Source organism: Tenrec ecaudatus, chromosome 13, assembly GCF_050624435.1.
Source record: "Tenrec ecaudatus isolate mTenEca1 chromosome 13, mTenEca1.hap1, whole genome shotgun sequence".
Lineage (NCBI taxonomy): Eukaryota > Metazoa > Chordata > Mammalia > Afrosoricida > Tenrecidae > Tenrec > Tenrec ecaudatus.
The window spans coordinates 80,579,557-80,599,847 of record NC_134542.1 but is presented as its reverse complement, the minus strand read 5'-3'; the positions used below and the strand labels follow the sequence as shown (position 1 = coordinate 80,599,847).

General features: G+C 50.0%; 1 protein-coding gene and 1 pseudogene across 4 annotated transcripts in view; one reads left to right on the top strand and one right to left on the bottom strand.

The window, feature by feature from the left end:
* Positions 1 to 20,291, top strand: part of TANC1 (tetratricopeptide repeat, ankyrin repeat and coiled-coil containing 1) — a 299,529-nt gene that overhangs the window by 165,079 nt on the left and 114,159 nt on the right. The window lies entirely within an intron of this gene.
* Positions 1,790 to 3,896, bottom strand: LOC142424730 (trafficking kinesin-binding protein 2 pseudogene; annotated as a pseudogene).

Sequence of the window (20,291 nt, the reverse complement as noted above, 5' to 3'; positions counted from 1 at the left end):
CCATATAAAAGTTTTATATAGATAAATAGACAACATTCCCTAGTTCCTATTGATTAACTTCTGGTTTAATTCCTAGAAGCCTCCAAGGATATTTGAATGCCATTTAACTATGGTCATACTTCTTGGCCACTGTGCTTACCAAAGGAAATACTCCGGAAATGAGTTTCCTGGGCTCCCTGTAACCCCAGTTTCTTTCTTCTTTAAGCCTCTCCCAGGCCCACTGCCCACCCGCGTTGTGTGTGTGTGTGTGTGCACGTGCGTGTGTGTGTGCACGTGCGTGTGTGTGCGCGCAGGCTGTATAAAAATACACATTTTAAAAAACAGCCAGATGCCTTCATTCACTGCAAATACAAAAGGGGTTTGGGCGGTATTTATGCTCCTGGAAGCTCAAGGCCCAAGACGTAAGAAAAGGGGTGTCTCCCCTTCTGATTTTGTGCACAAGGTAAGAGTTCCTGCTAATGCTGTGACGTACCTGCAGAGATGGGGCACCCACACAGGAAACCGTCACCTTCTGATGACTTGTCTCAGTAACAGTTTACCCCATGGCTGCAGGCAACTAATTGTTTCTTTTCTCTCTTTCTCTCTCCAGTCCTAGTTCTCCCTGCTTGAGCTTGCTGACCTGACATGAAATGGGTTAGCAAGTTCAGGATCTCTGGTATGTTGCAGTATTCCAGAGCCTTGTTATTCGCGATCTGTTTTCAAGATAAGAAAATCTACCTGAAGGGAGTGTCGTAAACTTGCCTTTGCGAGTCTCCAAAAGCTCAGGGTCCCTTCATTGATCAGGTTCACTCACCACACCTGGTCCGGTAGGCCCGCGTTCCAGCTCCGCTTGCCCCTTTGCACGTTCCCAGCCCTCCCAGGACGTACTTGCCCTCGTGTCCACCACACGAGGTCAGGTCCCTGCTGAGCCTCAGTCCTTCACGACACCAATTGTGGGTGAGGATGTGCAAGCTGGGGTTCCAAACCCACCCATCATGACTGGAAGAATCTGGTTCCTCCTCAATCCTCCTACTATATTGCTCCCCGAATTTAAACAGCAGAGTCAGGTTTTGAAGACTAATTTCTGCCTCTTGGCTTCTTCCTTTCTCCTGGGCATGGGGGCTCGTGACCACTCTGCCTATCCCAGTCTCTTGAGCCTGTCCACCAAGTTCATCTTCAGCTGGTCAACATCAGGCCGTACATCTCCTGGAGGAATGTTTCAGCTGGTCTTGAGTCCAAGACATTTTCAGAGGCATGTGCTTGAGATTCAAAGTGCGAAGGTGAATTTCATGGTAGCATGCTCACCTCAGTCTCCTCTCTGGTACCGTGGAGATGGAACACGAGAGGGAGGGAGAGAGAGATTTATTGCTAACCAAGGCTTATATAATCTTTGGGGTGTGCTTGCCTCCTAATTGCATGCAAAGACATACGTCACAGGAAGGGATTGTACAGTAAGCAGTATAAGCAATAGGGGGATATAAAATGGGCATAGGCATAACAGGAAGGGGATGAACTAGGGGTGTCCACATGATAGGAAGGGGAGGGACTAACCCTTTACATGTGACAAGATGGTGGACCCTGGATTCATGATAGCGGCCTAACCTTGGTCACCGTGGGTGAACTTGACCTCCCTGGGTTCTCCTACAAGGAAACAGTCTATTATGATCTTTATCAGAAGGGAGTGGGCCCTGCTTAGGGTGGGACAGACAGTGTGGTTCCTCTAGATGACTGACAACCCTTAGGGAGAATGACTCCGACCTACTTTTTGTTGACCTCCGAGTGTAGTCATTTACCATGTGCTGCAAGCAGCTCACTTTGGCATATATTTGGGGGAGATAACTTGGGAGGAATCTTTGTTTCCCACCCTGGGGGTGACCTGAGTGATGTCAGAAGGATGCAGTATCCTACAGGTGGTGAAGGTGAGTGTCAGGTTAACGAACGACACTTTCCTGGGTTTGGGCTGCAACTGCTGAAGTAACAGGTGGAAGGAAGATCCCATATCACTGGCACGGACATTGAAGGTTTCTGCTCCACTTGAAGCAGGGGCTGAACTTGGAAAGTGATTCCCTCTCCATCCTCTTCCAAATCTGAGAGTCTTTAGTGATGACACCTGGTGGCGGGTCAAGGGTTCCCAGGTTTGGTTGACCAAGCTGCTGTCAATGGAGTAGTGTTTGTGATCCTCCAGGGGCTTGACAATTTGCAGTTTTTCTGGCATAAAACCCGGAGGGCAGCTGGCCCTGCTGAGGTCCATCTTCCCTGAGCGGTGGAGACAGAGTAGTGCTTTCTGAGGGACTGGTGCAGCCACTGCCAACTTCTTCTTGGTCAGCTCGAACTTGGCTCTTCGCTCCCATGCATGAGCAAAGAACGGCTTCTCACATCAGTAGTTCTGTCGACACAGACGAAGGCCATGCAGTGCTGTAGCCAGATCACCATCTCTGGGGCGTCCTGGCTGACCCATCTCAGCGTTCCCAGCACCTTGCTCTGAGATGTGGCCCTGCTTCCAAAGCACTATGTCCTCAGCTGGAAACCTGACTCCAAATGCTTTGCTGTCATAATGACCCCCGAACAGTTGGAGCCTGGGACAGGGAGCAGAGCTGGGCAGGGGACAGACCGCTCGCGAGTCATTGGCAACCTTGACGGTATCAAATACCCGTTTTGTTGCACCTTTTGTTGAAAGAGAGAAGAGGTCTCATCCAAAGTGAACTTTTTACGCGTGATTCCCCTCAATCTCAGCTGCCAGAGATTCCCCAGGAAAATCTCCATAGGACTGGGAGAAGTAGGGAAGGGCAGCAGGTCCAGTTCCGCTGCGGAGTTCCTTCATTTCTGCTTGGTCCGGGAGCCTTCGGAGACATCCATGCAGCTCCATCGTTTGTTGACTTTGAGCATCCTTGGACGCTGTGGGTGAAGTCTTAGTTGTTCCGTCTCAATCACACTCTTTCCGCTTGTGGTGCTGCAGGTCTGCTATCTGAGACTGGAGGGTGGAGATCTCCTCTTGGTGCTGAATCAGTTTATCACGCTTCCCTGACAGTGCCGCTGTCATTTTGGACACGAGAGCATTGGTTTCATGAAACTTTTTCACGCAGTCACTGACAAGCTGTTGTTCTTTCTCTTCTTAAGTAATAGTTTCTGTCTTGATGTGACAAGCCTTAGCTGGAAGAGCCCTTTCTTTCCAGTTCCTTGCATTTCTCAGGAAGCATCTCCAACTGCAGCCGACCTTGAGATCAGCTAACGGACTCCTTGAACCGAAGAAGGGTGGACCAGCTGGAGTCTGTCTCTCTCACTCACTCACTCACTCACTCACTCACTCACTCACTCACTCACTCACTCACTCACTCACTCACTCACTCACTCACCAGAAGCAGTGGAGACAATCGGAAGTAACTCTTCTGTGGACAGCTCATGCTGTAGCTGATTAACTTGATCAAAGGCTGTGGCAGTTGCGCCTCCAGGGCTTCATTCTGCTCAGATAAGACATGATTCTGCTTTTAAGAGCTTGGCCCATTCTAACTGCTTGCTGCAAATCGCAGTCCCTCTCAGCCAGGACATGTGTAACTATTTCGATGTCGTTAAGTTCTGATCATATAACGGAAAGCCTCTTCAGCAAAGACTGGAGGGACGTCATTAGAGGCGTGCTGGGCTGGGCTGGGGACTGAGTCCAGCCTTGGTTTTCCTACAGAAAGAGAGTCTCCACTCTTAGCTTCTGCCGGGGAAGCTGTTCTTCAGCCCAACTTCGGGACGATGCTCACGGGAGCAGACTTGAGGAGGCTCTCCGAGTCTCGGTGATGGATCTGCATGAGGTGTTCTTCACCTATTGGTGCTGTAGAAATGGCATTCTGGAACTGATTCGCAGGCTTCTTTCTTGCTTTGGTTGAGAAGGAAGGACAGCTGAGGCATAGATCCAAGTACAGGAAATCCATTAAGCCATTCGATAAAGAAATGGGTCTGGTGATAATGGATTTTCTCTTTAAACAAAGCTTTCTGAGGAGTCAAGTGGCCTCTGCGGCGGGGAGCATCCTCACATGCTTAGCCTACCTTGGGCAGTCCTGAGCAGAGCGAGCGAGCGAGCGCAGCCAGCGATCTCCGCCTGCGCTCCCTTAACAAGCTTCTAAAGCGGCTGTAGCTGGAGAACAGCCGCCACAGCGGCTGAAGCTGCCCCACCTCCCATCCTTTCATCAGAGATTCGAAACCGAGATGACTGGCGCAACCAGCAATTAAATATTGAGGATGAGTTATTATCTACCTATTAAAACCATAAGCACTGACGTTGATGCCAACTCATAGTGACATGATAGGACCGTGGTTCTCAACCGTCCTAATGCTGCGGCCCTTTCCTGTACTTCCTCATGTCATGGTGACCCTCCCACCATCAAATCAGTTTCGTTGCTGCATCAACACTGTAATTCTGCTATTGTTGGGGGTCGTTCGACCCACAGGTTGAGAACTGTGACTATAGGACAGGTAGAACTGCCGCTGTAGGTTCCCAAGACTTACTCTTCATGGGAGTGGAAAGTCTCATCTTTCTCCTGAGGAGCGTCTGGTAGTTTCGAACTGGTGACCCTGTGGCTAGCAGTCTAACATGTAACTCCTGTGCTAACACGGCTCCTGGTTATATAGCTATTAGTCATCTGCAGTTTATTTCCTTTGTGAATCTTAAAAAACCTTTGTCCCCTTTTCCCCGATGAGATAATACGTATACCGCACTGGGCTGTCGGTTTGGGTTTTGTTTTCAAGTGACGGGACATGTAGGTTTCCGAGAAATTTCCTGGTTCCTCACTTTCCGTTTAATTAGCTTTAAAGTGTGTGATGACTTATAAGAGCGTTTCATCTCCTGGAATCAAGTTTGTATATTTTTTGTGTGTCCTTTTCTTTTATTGAGAGATATATGATTTACCCATGTCAGATGGGTTGATAGTCCGTGTTTGTGGCATTTTTAAGGGCTGGCGGTGCAGCCATGGAGGAGCAGAGCCCCGATGGTGCTTGGATAAGCCTTGAGCTATTGACCTTCTGAGAGAGGAAAGCGAGGCCGTCTGCTCCTGTCAAGATGGACACTCCGAACCCACACATTCTAAGTCAGAATCAACTCAGCACCAATGGGCTGGGTTTTTTGGTTGGGTGCAGACGTCCCACCATAGTCTAATTTCAGACTATCTTCATCTCCAATGAGAAACCCCATCCCCACCGGGAGCCCTTCCGCATGTCCAGTACCTCACCTGCCAGCCTCTGATCCCCCTAAATCACTTCCGGTTTCAGATTGTTCATAGTAATGGAGTCCTATAAATATGTTAGATATTTCTTTTTGTTTTGTTTTGTTTGCTAGATATTTCATATCACTGGAATCCTGTACTATAAAGTGAAATCATGCAATGGAATCATATAATATCAATGGAATCAGCTGTGTTTTTAAAAATCATTTTATTGGGGCTCATACAACTCTTATCACAATCCATACATACATCAATTGAGTAAAGCACCCTTATTCATTTGTTGCCCGCATCATTCTCAAAGTTCGCCTTCCACTTGGGTTCCTGGAATCAGCTCATTTTCAGTTTTTCCCTCCCCTTCCCTTCCCGCTGCCCCCTCCCTCATGAACCCTTAACAATTTATGAATTATTTTATCTTACACTGCCCAGCATCTCCCTTCACTCACTTCCTGTTGCCCACCCCCCAGAGAGGAGGTTATATGCAGATCCCCAAGATCAGTTCCCCCTTTCTACACCCCCTTCCCTCCTGGTATCACCACTCCCACCGCTGGTCCTGAAGGGTTCATCCGTCCTAGATTCCCTGTGTTTCCAGATCCCTACTGCACCGCTGTGCATCCTCTGGTCTAACCAGGTTTGCAAGGTAAGATGTGCTTTAAGGTATTTCATATTTATAATATGCTGTCTTTTGTGATTGGCATTTTATAGTTAGCATGACGCTTTCAATGTTCATTTGTATTGTAGCGTGTATTAGTGTTCTCTCCCTTTTTATGGCTGAATAATATCCCATTGTAATGATACAGTCAATTTTATTTGTCCATATTACAGTTGATGGACACTTAGTGTATTTTCACTTTTTGACTGTTATGGACAATGCTGCTCTCTGAATGTGTATAACTTTTGTGTGGACATGTTTCTGTTTCTCTTGAGTGAATACCAAGGAGTGGAATTGCTGAACATAAGGTAGCCCAATGTGCTACTTTTTGAAGAACTGCCAATTGCTTTCTAAATTCTATATTTACATTTCCACGAGCCATATACAAGGGTTCCAATTTCCTGTCCACACGTCCTGTTTTCTCTTTGTGATTGAAACCATCTTGGAGTGGATGTGACCAGGTTTTATTATTGCGCTGTAAGAAGTTTTCTATTTTGGATACAAATCCCTCACTAGATACGGAGTTTTGAATATTTTCTCTTATTCTGTGGACTTGTTATCAGTCTCTCTCCCTCTTTTCCTGCCCCCTACCATAGAAACATTTTACTGTGTTTTAGGTGCAAGTGTACACAGAAACTTAGTTCCCTACACAAATGGTCCTGCAGCGTTGGTGGCCGTCCCTGCCATGTTTTAGGACCCACACTTTCCTCCCAGGGACCTTGTTTTCATCCAGCCTGTTTCCTTGGTCCTAGCTGCCTTCTCATTTTTGATTTTTAGAAAATGATGCTTCTTTTCATGTCTCATGGCTGGTTCTAATGAGCACATTACTAACAGGTGTTATTGCTCATTGTATAGGTCTCTCTCTCTCCCTCTCCTTCCCTCTCCCTCCCTCTCTCTCCCTCTCCCTCCCTCTCTCTCCTTCTCTCCCTCCCTGAGAGACAGACTCCAGGACTGTCTTGAGGTTCAACTCAGAAGAATATCTTGGGGTAAGAGTCTCAAGGGTTACTTCCGTCTCTTTCAGACCCGTGAGTCTGGTGAGGTTTTTTAAAATCATTTTATTGGCTTGTACAACTCATCACAATCCATACATACATCTATTGTCTCAAATACATTTGTATATATGTTGCCATCATCGTTTTCAAAGCATTTTTTTTTCTACTTGAGCCCTTGGTATCAGCTCCTCATTTTTCCCCACCCTCCTTCCCTCTCCCTCCCTCTCTTATGAACCCTTGATAATTTACAAATTATTTTTTCATGTGTTGCACTGTCCAGTGTCTCCTCCCATCCCCTTGTCTGTTGTCCATCCCCTGGGAGGGGGTTATAGTTAGGCCATTGTGATCGGTTTCCCCTTTCTCCCTCCACCTTCCCCTTCCTCTCCTGGTATGGCTACTTTCAATATTGGTCCCAAGGAATTTATCTGTCCTGGATTCCCTGTGTTTCCAGCTCTTATCTGTACCCAGGGACATGCTCTGGGCTAGCCAGAATTGTAAGGTGGCATTGGGGTCATGATAGTGGGCGGGGTGGGGAGGGGGGAGAAGCATGAACGAATCAGAGGAAAGCTGTATGAAGTGTCAGTGAGTCTGGTGAGGTTTTGTTATTCTATTTTACCCATTCTAACTGGAACCTTCTCTTGTCTTGGTGAGAGTGGGCGGGAGTGGGGGCTGGGTACCTTCTAGTGCTTGTCTCGGGGAAGAGGCGGCTCTGGTTCATATGGACCACTCGTCCTTTGGTTGTCTCCATTGTCCTTTGCTTCAATCTGGAAGAGATTTAGTTGCTCCTTAAATGGCTGCTTGCAAGTTCTCAAGCCCCAGACGCTGCTCACTAGACAAGGATGTACAACAGTCTCTTTATGAAACGTGTTTTGCCAGTTGACCTAGATGTTCCCCCAGACTTCAGGGCCAGTGGTTCGATCCTGGTTCTAAATCATTTCTGAGCCTGTGCCTCCTTGGTGCTCTATTATTTGAAGGGGCTTCAAGAAGTTTATGGAATTCAGACATAATGGACTTTCTCCATCAACTTCTTGAAGCCCCTTCATATATGTACTCAAGTATACTCTCATATGACCTCCCTCACCTATTTAACACGTGTGTTTACCTATGTACCTACTCACCAATCGTTTGTTATTATTATTCCAAGAGTATGATCTTCTCAAATTCTTGATGTATTTAAAGCACGAAAGCTTTTGATTCCGATGTAGTTCATTGTTCGTAATTGTCTCATCTTTCCTTCCTTCCTTCCTTCCTTCCTTCCTTCCTTCCTTCCTTCCTTCCTTCCTTCCTTCCTTCCTTCCTTCCTTCCTTCCTTCCTTCCTTCCACGACTTAGCTTTTAAAGCTGTATCGAAGACTGCGCTGCCTAATCCAGCATCATGAAACTTGATGTCTATGATTTCTCAAAGTGCTCCTTAGTTTCTCTCTCTCGACTGTGATGCGTTTTTAGTTACGAACTCTTTTGCGTATATGGACACCTAGTTGTTCCCGTGTACCATGTGTTGAAAGAATGTTCTTTCCCCTATTGAATGTGTCTCTTTGTCATCCAGATCATTGCTAGGCCCTCGATGAGCCCCGACTGCTCCCCCTTCACTTTGCTCATTCTCTGCCCGGTGTCCTAGGTCACCTGTTTGCTGTTCAGAGTTGACCCGCGTGGCTTGAGTACCTTGCTTGGTTCAGGTTTCCTTAAATGTGCTCCTTGGCCGTAGGTGAGGGGTAAGGTCTTCCTGCTCCGAGGACCTGTAGCCCGGGCTCTGGGCTGTCCCTTGGGCAGTTACTGTGCTGACAGTTCAACTCCTTCAGGAGAGAACTGATCGAGTTCTGTCTTGGTATTCCTCTTAAGCTAAAAGCCAAGCCCCTCACCCCCCCCCACCCCCCCCCCCCCCCCCCCCGCCATGGAGTCAGTTCTGACTCTTAGCCACCTGTAGGGTTAGGGGAGGGTAAGACCACACCGGTGGGGTTCTGCGACCCATAACTCTATGGGAGTCAAAAACGATGTCTTTCTCCATCGGAGCAGCTGATGGTCTTGTCCCGCTGACCCCTTGGTCATCAGCCCAGCCAGTAACCAGTATGCCCCCAGGGCTTCCTCCTGTCACTTTGGGAGCCGTGAAAATGGGACCCAGTCACGTCCCATGCGGTGCACTGTGATGACGGGGCATTTGTGACAGTGAGCGGGATTGTTGTATTCTGCCCACATCACTTCCCTGGGATTGGTTGGCGACACCCTTGGATGTGCAAGCAGCTTCAATGGAATGTAGTCCGCGTTTATAAAGCTAGGAACTTGCCTTCCCCCCAATCTGCCGAGGGCTGATTGTTTACTTAGGTCCAGATCTCTTGTCAGCAGCCTGCTCTTTTTCTCTGTGCCTGTCACACTCTGTTTTTGGTTTTGGTTTTTTTGTTTTACGCTTCTGGTGCTTTCTTGCTGCGTGCCGCCCACCATCTGCGGTTAATTAAGATAGAGGGGGCGCGGCTTTAGCCCACCGCACTCTGCAGCCATGTCGGCTGCACCCCGCCGTGATGTCAGCTGGCGGCTGGAACAAAACCAAGGCCATGCTCGGAAATGAGTGCTTTCACCTTCGAGACAGAGGTGGGGGCAGTGGTCGTGGGGATCTCTTGGTCTTGACCATGAGAAGTCACAGAAGCCAATGGAGACGGCTCTAACTGGATCTAAACACCAATGAGCATGGAGTGCAGAGTGAGCAGGAAGCAAAGAGTAAATTCCAGTTTGGGGAGGGGGTATGTGGGGAGAGGGTGGGGGAAGGTAGCTGGCTAGCTAGCTGGCTGGTTGCTTGTTTTCAGGCAGAGGGTCAAGTATCTGCAAAGCTTGGAGGTGGGAAACTGGAGTAAACACAAGCCCATTGCCATCAATTCAGCTCTGACTCCTGGTGACCCTACTGCTACCTCTTTCTCCCGTGGAGCCACTGGTGGGTTCAAGCCAGTCGTCGCCATGTTAGCAGCTGAGCACTTCAGCGGGTCTCCGACATGAACCTAGAGGTGGTTTCCAGAATGGAGCGATCAGCAAGGACCAGAGAGCTCTAACAGGCAGGAGGGCAGCCGTGCTCTCCAGAACATCATTTATTAGGATCCCACACCGGGCCCAGCCAAGTGTCTGGAGAAGGACACCGTGCTTTGCAAAGCAGAGAGGCACGACAAAGAGGAGCTAGACGGACATGGTGGCCGCAACACTGCGCGCGGACTAGGGTACTTGTGGGGATGGCCCTCAGGACCGTGTGGTGCTTCCCTCTGGGGCGGAGGCTCGCTGTGGGTCGGCACAGCCTCCTTGGCACCTACAGCAGCAGCGAGTGGGAAAACCCTCCAGTGAGTGCCCTGCTGGTCACACCTCCTCCCCCGTGCTTGCCAGGCTCCTGTCCCTGGGTGCAAGTGAGGTAACGCCCACGTTGCAGCGCTGCAGGGAACTGTCCCCCAGAAGGCTGGGGAGTATCAGGAGCACGTCTGTCTTGGGAAGCTGGCTGCCTGACAAGGATGCTGGATCTAACATTTGGATGCTGAGACTCCAGTCATCAAGGAAATAGATGCCTTGCTGCACACATCCTAAAGCCTAGTGTTCGTGTTTGAGCTGGAGAGGAGAGGCTTGGGAGTGAGGCAGACAGGCTAGAAAGCTGTTGTGTCATAAGAAGATGATTGTGAACCTGGAGTTACGGTAGTGTATCTGTAGTATAAAGTCAATCGGGTTATTTTTAATTACAAAATATTTTTACAAATGTATTTCTTTTCAGTTATATAGTTCCTGTTTGAGCCAGATGTGGGTGCTGTGGGATTGGAATGCATGCACACCCAATCAAATTTGAATAAACTCAAGTGAAGAATATTAAGAATAAGGGAGTGAATTCCAAACAGTTTTAGAGGTGGTGAGACTTATATGGATCTTATTTTTCACTAGGAGCTCTAGTAGTGGACTGGGCTTTGAATTGAACTGCTAACCACAAGATCAGTGGTTCAAACCCATAGGAACTCCTTGGGAGCATCTTGCCCCTTCTGTGCTATCTTGGAGACCCGCCAGGCAGGGCGGTTCAGGGGATGCCCTATAGGGTTGCCTATAGGACTTGATGGCGGTGAGTTTGGTTCGGCTTGTTTGGGGTCTTAAAGTAGGTAAATTTAAACCTGTATCCACTTCCTTACATTACCTTTCAGATGGGAAAAAAGAAAAAAACAACTACCTAGGCTGTGTGTTATTATGGGATGTTTCTGGCCTTAGAACCCAGACAGACATGGTTCAAATCCCAAGTCCTTGTTCGTAGACACTGAGTCATCTTGGAAGTTCTCGATCCACCCTTCTGACACTGGGTTTTCTCATCTGGAATTGAGAACGCATCACGCACCATATTGGTCTTGGTGAGGATTAGAGGGAATGTTTGTGAAGCTTGGAACATAGAGCATTCTGAAACACACCGCTGTTGGCAGTATGTGAGAAATACAAGCGTCTAGTTAACGCACTGGAAGGTGCAGGGTTCGGAGGTGAGGTGACTTGTCCTTTCTCACTTTGCGACAGTTTGATGGGAGTCTGTTTTGACCTGAAGGACAAGGAAATCACCGCTGCTTAAATGCAAGAGCTTTAGAGTCTAAAAGCTGTTACTTCGATTTAGGTTAGTTAATGTTAGTGGAACCATTGAAAACCAAATTGTTAATGTTTGCGTTTGGGGTTTGTGCACTCGGGGCATGTCTTTGCGGATGAGTTGACTGGGCCACAGCTTTGGTGGACTTAATTGGTCTCTAGTATGTGCTGCTCCCAGCCAATGCCTTATGTTTGTTTGTTTGTTTGTTTGTTAAGCCTGCTGCAGGCTTCACAAACATTCTTGTTTTGTTTGTGGGCAACAGGAAAGGTGAGTCCGTTTATTCTCCACTTGCCCCCATCAGGCCCCAGCACTGCTAGGCGCTGCTACCTCCCAGCCCCATACCAGTCATCCCCCTGAAGTGTGACCGGGGCACAGCAGCCAGTGTTCCCAGGAAAAATCGGGTTTGGATAACCGTCAAAGAAGGAAACAAGGGGCAAGAAGGGTTTGGTCAGTGCATATGGTGAGTGTGAGGTGGACAACTTTCCTTTTACGCTAACGAATGCACAACCCCCTCGCTGCTTGGGCTCAGTCACGGTACAAGTTTGGTTAGGCCAGCAATGTAGTGAGCAAGCCACTTCTACCAAGATCATGGGGCATCATCCTTGTGAAGGGGTGCAGCAGGTTAGAGATGCATGGTGCCCATCAGATTAGAGGCCGGATGCTCTAGCCAGCGCCCGTGCTCCGCCAGCTTTGGCCTTGCCTTCTAGTTCATCTAGGGAAGGCCCCTGGGGTGTAGAGGTGTAATAGTAAGTAGCAAGAGCCAAGCCAGGACCCTGATGACCAAGCGGGGTCACTGTGTTCCAGGTCTGCTTTTATGGAGAGTTCCCCCTGCCGCATGGCCTGAAGCTGTGTGGGAGGGAGCTTCTCCAGACCTGGGTCAACACTGTCAGCCACCAGGGTCTCCAGGTGTGGAAGCCGCCATGTTGCTGAGCCTTTTCTAGTGTGTTGCTCACTCTTCTGAGGGTGCTAGAGTGGACTAGGTCAGAACACAAATGGCTTCTGGAGGACCACGAGAGGTCATTCCCTGCAAAACAAGCGGATACCAGGGAAACACCACTCAGCCAACTGGGTGTTGGCTTCAGAGGGAGGCAGGTGCTGCCTGCCTGGGTCAGGATGCCTTTCAGTGGTCACCTAGGCCCGGGGCGGTTCTCAGGCAAGAAGAAATGGTATCAATAGGCCAGTTCACATGGAACAGTTCCAGGGAGCTCAGTATTGTATGGGGGAGTCCCTCAGTTATGCAAATGGGTGACACACGTGGCTGGTAACAAGATATGGGGGTCCTGCCCACCTGTAGGTGGCCTGGAAGAAGAGGCTAGTGATCCAGCCCCGAAAGGCCAGCTGCTAAAAAGCCTGTGGAGCATGGCTCTGCTGGGAGCCGCACTGGAGTTGATTTGATGGCAACCGGGAATACTTCCCTGATTGTTTTTTAGGCTTCGTTATATACGGCCTTTTCTTATATAGTCCCCAGGTTATGAACGAGCTCCGTGTCTGAAGAGAGTCTTTTCAGGTCGAATTTGTAGGTAAGGCAGACCAGATGCCTGCGGTTCTTCCCACGCCTTATTTCGGGGAAGGGACAGGCTCTGAAGCCTTGTCCGGGACTTGAAAGCTGTGCGCGCAGCCCACGAAGGTGGTTGTGCAGAAGATTATCTTGGGCGGCGGAGTTGGTTGCGTCCTTTCAAAGTGAGAGCGAATGTACCTAATGCGAAAAGGCTAGTACCAGTTGCCCTTTAAGTAGTAAGTTCAGAGCCAGGACCCACCCTCTTCTGTCTCTCAGTAAGCAGTGGAGTACCAGCGTCCTTTCAAGGCAAGGGGGCGGGGCTACCCACCTCCCCGGTAGCCTGAAATTGGTGCATCCTTTGGATGTATTGTCATGGCTGCTTTGGGAGACCTTTTCATGCTGCTTGGAAGGTGGGAAATTTTTAAAGACCTGTTGAGTTCAACATGTTTTTCCCGAAAGAACTGCCTTAGCGCAAGGCTAAAGGAAAATCACATTTTATTGGTGTTTTGACACCCTTGGATGACTTTGCTGGTTCTCTTGCGCTTCAGGCTGGAAATTCTTAGTTTGTGTGCCCGTTGGCTTTTAGAAAGAAAGGCCCCTTTAATGCACTGGTGCTTCCATGAGCTCTCTCTCCGGCGGCTGGCAGGAGGCCTGGTTGGCAGTCAGGTGGATGAGAGACTTCTTCAGGATCTCTCATCCTGAGAGGCCACTGGGTAGGTGAGGTGGCTTCTTGGGGAGCTGATCCTTATTTTTCCAGCTGGCCTCAGAGGCCCTCTGGATTCCTCAAACCCTCCTCTCACGCGGAGATTTTACGATGTGCTGTAAACATTCGTTTTCCACAGCTTGGTCATCAATGCTGTGCTGGGCTCTGGGTTAGAGGTGAGACACATATAAAACTTGCTGCCATCAAATCAGCTCCGACTCATAGACCCTTCAGGGCAGACCAGAGCTGTCCCTGTGGGTTTTGGAGACTGTAACTCTTTACAGAAGAAAAAAGTTGTGCCTTTCTCTCGAGAAGTGGCGCGTGGTTTTGAACTGCTGACCATAGGGTTAGCAGCCCAGCGCAAAGCCACTACCCCACCAAGGTCCCTGCTGAGATACATGTAAAGGTTAGTAACTCGTGTCCATAAGTGGGAGAGAGAGACTGGTCTGAACATGGAGAGAGCCACCAATTGCTGCAATGTAAAAAGCTAAAATGTATTGGGGAGGCTGAAGGTGGTTCCTTTGGATGGTAGGGAGTGGTTTTCTAAAGGATGCATGGATGAGTTTGCAGGGGTCTGGGTGGGCGGCAAGAGGGTTCCAGAGGGAAAGAGCTGAGAAATAACTGTCACTAACTCTGACTGTGCCCACTCTGATGTCAATTAGTGCGCTCTCTCTTACTTCTCTGGGTTCTAATGTCCTTTGCAAGGCCACACGGAACTCTGACACAATTCCGGATTCAAGGGTTTATTCCGGACGTTTACACATTGTAATGCTACTGAGAGACGCTCAGGGTTCAGCTGTTTATTAGGGCATGTTACAAAGTTCTCTCAGGTCTGTGAGTAAATGTCCAAAGGGGCATTACCACTCCGTTGGAAGCCTCAACCTGAAGGCATTCGGTTCAAGGTTCCTCAATTAAGTGCCCAGAAGCACCCACTCCAGCAAGCTTCAACCCAACTGCGCCCAGCTCCACTTCCATAGTTCAGCAAACCCAGTTTCTCCAATGACGTGCCCAGAGGTTCCCCACCCTGCAAGCCAGTCTCCTGCACAAAAGCACTGGACTTGACTGAGCAGGGAAATCGATCACCCTTCCATGCTCCGGCTCCTGGTTCCGTTGCTGCTCCTCTGATTCATAACTATCTTCAGGATCCAGGGAGATCACTCAGCTTTCCTGACTCATGAGTTGGGAAGCCCATCTTTGTTCCGTGCTCCAGCTCCTGGTTCCGTTGCTGCTCCTCCCATGTTACAGCTCTCCTCTGGATCCAGGAGGTTCCCTGCGCAGGGACCCTGGGCTTGGAGGACGCACTCACTCCTGGCTTGTGCTGCTAATGAGATCCCTCCTAACAGGATGGTATTGCGGGGAACCCTGTTAGCAATTACTCACAAGTGAATCCTCTTAGTATCTTCCTCCACCTTCTGGCCAGACCCACGGAGGGAAAGGTTATTTGGTGGGAGGTAGAGACTTTGGCTGGAAAAGCCGCATTCACTGTCTCTGCAGCAGCCCTTGTACGCTCACGTAGAACTGCACCATGAGGCTCTCGGCGGGTGATCTTTTGGAAGTAAATTGCCAGGCCTACTTACAAGTTGCCTCTGCCAGAGCGGAAGGGGTTAACCATGTACCCAACACAGGGACAAAGGGGAACTGCACACCGAGCTACATAAAGTGCCACAGAGCCGGTTCAGACCCGGAAGGACGCTATAGGGCACTGTGGAGCTGCCCTTGTGGGTGCCGGAGCCTGTGCCTCTTAATGGGAACGGAACGCTCCATTTTTCTCCACGGAGCAGCTCGGGGTTTCAAATTGCTGCGCTTGCAGTTGACAGCCCAGACTGTATCCACCACGCCAAGCTTCTCCAAAACTCACTACCATCGAGTCAGTGCTGACGCATAGGCCCGCCCCCCGTGGGTTTCCGAGGAGCCCCTCTGGTGTAGTGGTTATGCTTTGGACTGTGATTTACAAGGTGGGCAGTTCAGAACCACCAGCAGCTCCACAGGAGAAAGACCTGGAAACCCACCGGCGGCACTAGGAGTTGGCATGGACTGGATGCAGTCAGAGTGAGCGGGTTTCCGAGACTGCAACTATTTACCGGAGTAGAAAAGCCTGGTCTTTCTCCCTTGGAGCTGCTGCTGGTTTCAAACTGCCAGCCCCACAGATCACATCCCAAAGTATAACCACTACAACCTCAGGGCTTCCACACAAACTTAGGAGGAGGACAACAAAGAATGAGAGTCGGTGACCATGGTGTTCCATAGCCTCAGAGCGTGGACTAGGAGGACCTCTGGAGCCAAGTTGTAGAACCTGGATGGATTTTGTTCTTTGGGGCAGTGGATGTACTTCAACCAGTTTTAGCCTGGGAAAGAAACAGGCAACCAGATTCGGATTCCATGCTGGTCACCCTTACTTCATACGGGAAATAGTTTTGGAGTGGCTTACACCTTTGCATTGGCTTAGGTAGGAGTGGGAGGAAATAGAGATTCATGTAACTGAGTTTGTGGGGAAAGAATCTACAGGTTGTATACTGTACTTGGAGAAAGATGAGTGGACACATGGCTCGGGTTGTGCTTCCCAGCCCTTCTGACATCCCGCCATCATTCCATAGCCAGTTCTCTGCACGGCAGGCGTCAAGATGAAGGCTCTGTTGCTTAGGACTCTTCCTGAGATGGCCCAGCAACCCCGAGAGTTGGGGGCAGTGTCTTAAACTCATTTCTTGCATACCAATTGGGAAGATTTGGTAAGGTCTCTTGCTTGGTTTTCTCTGTGCTGTTGGCTTGATATTTTCTCTTATTTCGTCCCCATGCTATCGCTCAGGTGGACAACAGTCCCGTGGTTCGGGGCGGGATGCGAAGGCTGCGGAAGGTGGACCTTCACACTCTCCCTGCCCGCCACAGTGTTGCCCTTCGTGGCCCCGGTGTGGCACAGAAGCGCATTGGCTAGCCAGAGGGCCGTGTTCGCCTTAGAATATGTTGAACTGTGGATATTGAGGACGGGCCATTACTTGTTAGGAGAGCTGGGTAGTTGGATATGTAAGAGCTGGGCCGGTCTTAAAGGAGAAGGGATTTTAAGGGCGGGTATCTGGCAGAAGGCTTGGAGGGCAAATAAGAGAAGGAATGAAGAGTATTGGACAGCTTTGGGAAATCAGGGTCAACAGGGTTATGCCTTGGGCGGGCCAAGGGAGTAAATATGAGGGGGATGCTTCAAAAACTCTGGACAAATGGAATTAAAAGGCAATGGCATATTTCCCCAAGAATGTTTTCAGGCCCCTTACCCGTTAGCCTTTGTGGGCCGTACTGTAGTTTCCATGGACTGACTCAACTCTGTTGCTCTCCCTCAAAGGCAGCCATCGAGGATGCATGAAGGAATGGTCATGGCTGTGTCCCCCCAACACAACTCTCTTTATGACCCGGCAGATTTGGTCCGCAGGCCATAGTGCGTCACCCTTTGCCTTAGAGAGAAGGGAAAGAAAGGAGGAATGGAAACTTAGTGCTTAATATGTACTTTATAACCCTGAGGTGTACGTACCAACCTCATTGACGGTGGGTGAGACTGGAGAGCAGCTTCCATATTCAGGACGTGGTCACACAGCTAAGTGGTACTTGAACCGCAGGCTCTTTGATGCTAGAGAGTGTTAGTCTTGTTCCCACCATACTTCCCTGCTGCTCAGTCAGCAGCAGCCTTCGCTCCGTCAGACCACTCTCAGAGGGGCAGCTGCCAGAAAAGGAGTAGCCTTCAGAAGCCCGGCACTGGGGATCGGAAGCCTTGAAGGCGTGGTGCTAAGTAACCCTGAACCCAACCCAACCCAATGCCACTGAGTCACTTCTGATTCAGGGCACCCAGGCAGGGTTTCCAAGACTGTAAATCAGGAGTGGGGAATGTCTAGCCCGCGGGCCATCTCTCTCTCATTGCCATCAGTGACTCCTGTTCATACTGACCCTCTAGCGCTACGTAGAACTGCCCCTATGGATTTCCGAGACTCACTCTTCTACGGAAACTTTATCATTCTTTCGGAGTGGCTGGTGGTTTTGAACTGCTTGCCTTGTGGGTAAGAGCACAATGCATAACCACTACACCACCGGGTCTCCTCCGCTGGCCATAGAAGGCCTGAGAAATCATCCATACTAGCTAACCTCACACATCGCACCAAAGAGAAACCGTTCTGGTCATCACGTGAGGGGTGCATTAATTAGGCCTTCGATGAAATGTGTTGTTAGGGACCATTAATTCTGTTCCGACTCAGAGAAACCCTGTGTACGAAAGAGCAAAACGCTCCCTGGTCCTGTGCCATCCCCACCATTGTTGGTAGGTTTGAGCCCATTGTTGCAGGCTAATTTAGGAGTTGACAATTTTGTTTGGCCCGTGGATGATACTATAAATACCCAAATGGCCCTTGGCCAGGAAAAGGCTTCCCCCCTCTGCTATCAATCTTTACAGGATGAGCAGCTTCATTTTCCTCCCCAGGAGCAGCCAGGGAATTTGGACAGCTCACTGCCCTGTGGCCTCGAGGTCCATTGTTTGCTGGGCAGCAGCACAGCTCCATAGGGACAGACGGACGCTGTGTGAGCTCACCTGCCCGCCTGTCTTCAGGACAAAGGAGACCGTTGCCATGGGGCCCGTGGTGCGTTAGAGTAGAACTGTTCGCCACCGTTTTCGATGGCTGACTTCTGGACCTACATCACCAGGCCTCCTTTCAGAGACGCCTTTGGGCAGATTTGAACCATTCACCTTAGCAGCAAGCACATTGACTGCATGACCAGGGAGCAATGTATGGTGTCTCTAGAGTGGGCCGATGGGCAGAGACAGAAGGTAGCGGAGAGGCTGCAAGGGCGGCGGGGAATGGGTGGTGACGAGTGACTGGTGCAGACTCTGTTCGGGACGCTGAGAAAGATGTGAATGTCTACAGAGTGCTCATGTCTGCACAAGCGTCGTGAACACCGCTCACGCCGCCGGAGTTTGCACTCAAAGCTGGTCAAAATGGCAGCTTTTGCATTTTGTATATTTTACCACAATTAAAAGAGATGTTCTGGAGGGCAGGAGTCACCAGGCTCTGCACTCCTGTTGTTGTCCTCTGAGACCCTCAGAGAGGCCGCATCGTTGCTGCTCCAGGCTTTGGCTGTGACAGTTGTCGAGGCAGTGCCAGGAACACACCGTGAACGCCTCAGTGCTGGGGTCGCAGGTGCCAGTGCGCGAGGGAAGCCTGATGGGACAGAGTAGACCTGCCTCCCTCTGAGCTTTACAGGAGGAGCTCCCTCGGTGGGGGTGTGAGTTAGGTATTGCTCTTCTGACCTCTTCTTCAGTGGTTCAAACCCACCAGCCGCTCTGAAGGGGCAAGAGGAGCCGGTCTGCTTCTGGGAAGATGGACAGTCTTAGAAGCCCGATGCGAGAGGCTCATGTGAGTCAGAGTCGACCAGATGGCAGTGGGTTTGGGTTGCGTTAAGCACCGGGCTCCTTGAATTCCTTGGTAGAGAGGGTGAAGAGGGTCTGCTCTGCAGGAAGGTTTCTCTTGCCGCGTCTTAGATGAGCGTTTTGTTCAAGGAAGCTTGACATTGTAGCGTAGTTTCGCATTTGGAAACAAGTGGCGAATGTAGGACTCACTGTCCATGGGCCGTGGCCCAGCTCCCTCTGGTTCTCCGTGCCCTAGCTCCAGGCGTGGCTCACAGTCCAGGACAGTGGTGACTTTAGAACTGGGAGCCCTGGTCGTGTCGTAAAGAACCCAGCTGCCAACCAAGGAAAGACCGGCGGTTCAAACTGCCAGCTGCTCCACAGCGGGAGAGGTGCTGTACTGTCCGGGAGGGGGGACGACCGCCTGGGAAACCCTGTGTGGCCGGTTGACTTTGTCCAGTGAGGTACCTCTCTCTGAGCCAGAATCGACTCGACAGCACAGAACTAACCAAACAAATCATTGACATTTCTTCGGTTGATAGCTCTCTTCAGTTTTGTTTTTCGTATTCTCAGATCCTACCCTTGAGACCAGCTTGCATGTCTCCCTGAACACGGCTGTACTTTATTAGGTTGCTGGAGCTTTCCTTCACCCACCGGACAGGTCAACAGTTCAGTCATAGTAAGAAGGGCTGTGCTGTCCTCATCACAGTCCACGTGGGAACAGCTTCTCCCTTTCTGTATCCATCGGTGCTGACTTCTCTAGACTCGGCTGCAGTCAGTGTCAGAGTTTCTTAGACTTCCCTTGCGTTGGATCAACCCCTGTAGTTTGAAGAGTCGTTTTCCGGAGCCCTGGTGGCTTTGTCAAGTAAGCAAGGGACTGTTAACCACAAGGCCAGCAGTTCAAACCCACCAGCTGCTCTGAGGGCAGAGATGAGGCTGGCTGCTCCTGTAAAGATGTGCAGCCTCAGAAACCGGAGAGGCTCACTAGGAGTCACGAATGGATGGTATGAGGTTGGTGTGTGCGTGCGGAGGGGTGGGGCTGTCCCTCAGTTGGAGCTCATCTGGCGTTCTCATGGTTAGGCTGCTGTGTGGATCTTTCAGGAGGAAGTGCATGCAGTGCCGTTTCCCTCGCAGGGTCTGGCTGGCACAGTGTGACATGCCACTGTTTCTGCTCTCTGATCCCCTGGCTGGGGCATCATCAGCCACGTTTCTCCACTGTCCTGTCAGCCTTTTTTCCTGGCTGCTCTTCATAGTTTCCTTGATTATTTATTATTTTTATCATTTGATTAGGGGCTCCTCATACAACTCTTATCACAATCCATACAT